This window comes from Periplaneta americana, chromosome 2, assembly GCF_040183065.1.
Source record: "Periplaneta americana isolate PAMFEO1 chromosome 2, P.americana_PAMFEO1_priV1, whole genome shotgun sequence".
Taxonomy (NCBI): Eukaryota; Metazoa; Arthropoda; class Insecta; order Blattodea; family Blattidae; genus Periplaneta; species Periplaneta americana.
This window is the reverse complement of record NC_091118.1, coordinates 144,067,685-144,070,669: the sequence shown is the minus strand read 5'-3', so window position 1 is coordinate 144,070,669 and position 2,985 is coordinate 144,067,685. Positions and strand designations below refer to the sequence as shown.

The window sequence follows — 2,985 nt, the reverse complement described above, 5'->3', positions numbered from 1 at the left end:
GCTTATTCTTGGTAGCTCGTTTAATTATTCTCTGTGAATTTATACTTTGTAGCTTGATGTACGTTTCTGTTTGAAATTATTTTAAAACTTTGATAAAATCGTAAATGGTTGAATGAGCAGTATTAAAATTCTTGTTGAAATTTGCATGAAAAGATTCACATGGCAAACGCTATTGGAATTAGCCCACATGTAAGGAGGGAATGTAGCATCTTCTGATATGTAATTATCAACCAAATAGTCAGAAAATTTTACTAGCCTTTCATCTTCTGGTCGTATTGATGATAGCTCAACCCCAAAACCCTCGCCCACAGTCTCAGGTTCCAAGGCCAAAGCAATACCCTAACCATTTCCCTATATCAGTCTTATTATTGTATTCCACAGACAATCGAAGACGTTGAATATTTCGCCACCAGGCTTGTGAAATGTGAAATCGACAACCTATGAATTCGGTATGTGGCCACACGAACTTAATTTTAGAGTGTATAGCTATTTCAAAATCTGCTACAATAATTACAGTCATCTAAAAGACTGTAATTTCTGAAATGGCTCCTATGTTGCCAATGTTAATAAATAAACGTTTGGCGAACGAGTTTACATGTTACCAATGTAAAGAAATAAACGCTAGGCAGACGAGTTTATACGTTCGATTAAAATGTCACACCTTCGAAATGCGATGTGTGTGCCAGTTTCGGACGAATTTACATTTCACCGCTCTACCTACGTTATTATTATTATTATTATTATTATTATTATTATTATTATTATTATGATTATTATTATTATTATTATTATTATTATGATTATTATTATTATTTATTATTATTTATTATAGTTCCTTTGCTTGTTCCATAGAATCTATGTATGTTTCAACCTAAAAGTGTGAGCAAATTTTTTTGTATGTGTGTGAGTGTGCGTGTATGTGATGCCTCTCTACACGGAAATGATCAGATCACGAATGGATTGAAATGGTTTGTTATTACGTAGATTCTCATCAGTTTTATTATTGTTAGAGCCCGAATTCATATGCATTTATAAAGCTTGCAATATACATGCAAATATTCTCTATAAAATCTTGAAATTTGCACTATAATTTGCAATATAAATTTAGAAATATAACAGCTCGTAAACGTTTTTGCCTTTAAATGGAGTAAAAAGATGGCAGTTCTTTTAAACTTCAATGCAAGACAAATTTGTTGTAAAAACATTGGACATTGCAATAGAACACTGTTAAACAACTAACTTTTTTCTTAAATAATTTATTGATCGATCAGCGCATTTAGCGCTATACAGACCACTTATAAATAAAATATAAAATATACAACACGTGGGGCTCGAGGTTGCTGGTTCGATCCCGGCCGAGGTCGATGGCATATAAGTGTGTTTAAATGGGACAGGCTCATGTCAGTAGATTTACTGGCATGTAAAAGAACTCCTGCGGGACAAAAGTCCGGTACACCGGTGACGCTGTTATAATCTCTGCAGTTGCGAGCGTCGTTAAATAAACCATAACAGTTTTACAATACATGACATAGAATTGAGGACAGCCTAGATTGGGCTCCTCAGTGAACAAAAAATTGTTAATAAATTATATACCTAAATAGCTTGGTGTGATGATAAATTTTTATTATAATATGAGGTCCATTGGAAGACGGCTCTTGATACTGGCGGGAAATGTGGATTTTTTTCCGAGATAGTAGTGGACGGCGTGGCGTCTGGAACATTTTCTAGGTTAGTAAAGAATTTCTTAGCTTGTGAATGAATAAACCGTGTGATTGTGCCAATATCAGTTTCTCTGTGTAGTTGGCTGTTACGGACAAATCAAGGAGGATTGAGCGAAATTCGTAGAACTTTATTTTGAAATGACTGGATGTGTTTAATTTCACTTATTGGAGCTCCTCCCCAGACAGGACAGGCGTAAAGCAGTAGAGGCCGTAATAGAGATGTGTAAAGTAGCATGCAATTTTAGGGATGATTTTTTGTTGAGAAGAGTATATAATTTAGTGGTCTTATGTAGGCCAATTTAAGTTTGTGTTGATATGATGTTTCCATGATAGACAGCGATCTAAGCCCATTCCAATATACTTTACAGCTTCATTCTTTGGTTTCCACGGTATCACCACAGTCTAGCATATACAGTCACGAAGCTCAATACGTAGCAAATATGCATCCATAGATAGTTGCTAACCACTAGGATCGTTACTATCGCCTCATTACAGACAATGCGAAATAGTACCGTCACAGTCTATTGTTCCTAGCACCCTCACAACTCGAGCTTCGTGACTGTATATACTAGACTGTGGTATCACGTTGGTTGAAAGATTTATGCTTGGAGGATTAGCAGTATGACACAAAGTAAATATCATTGCTTCGCATTTGTTGTAGTTCAATGCGATTCGCCAATTTTCAAGCCAAGGGCATATAAGTTTAAGGTTTCCTGAAGGTTATTAGGGGACTATATTAATGTTGCGATGGGTTGCATAATAGCTGTATCGTCTGCATGCATAGCAATTTGTGCAGTTGGAAAATTAAGCATTCGAATCTCAAACTTAGTTTGCATATCGTTTATAATATCAATTTCTTTTCATAGTTAATTATTAGTCATTTCATAAAACATAAAAAACACCGCCCGGACAGGGACTCGAACCCTGGACCCTTAGGTTAAAAGCCTAATGCTCTACCGACTGAGCTATCCGGGCTCACATACATCTAGACCATGAGTGTCCAAACGCCTAGAACCAGGACGTCAAGCATGCTCTGCTAAGGTCAATAACGTTCCATATAAATTAGGAAAAACGACCTTAACGAATATGCGCTGCGAGTTGCTTCGCCAGGGGTTACCTCGTACGAGTTACAATTGGACAGCTATGATCTAGACATTCACTAATATTACTTAAGTATAAAAACCTTTTTCAATATGTGGCACACCAAAGGTGTAATTTCAAATCCCGCGACACATTCATAGCCTGAACTAGTGGTTTCCAACCA

At 36.2% G+C, this 2,985-nt stretch overlaps 1 non-coding gene across 1 annotated transcript; it reads right to left on the bottom strand.

The window, feature by feature from the left end:
* Positions 1-2,623: 2,623 nt before the first annotated feature.
* TRNAK-UUU (transfer RNA lysine (anticodon UUU)) lies at positions 2,624-2,696 on the bottom strand. The gene has a single exon. It is a non-coding gene; the product is annotated as a tRNA-Lys (tRNA).
* Positions 2,697-2,985: the final 289 nt, after the last annotated feature.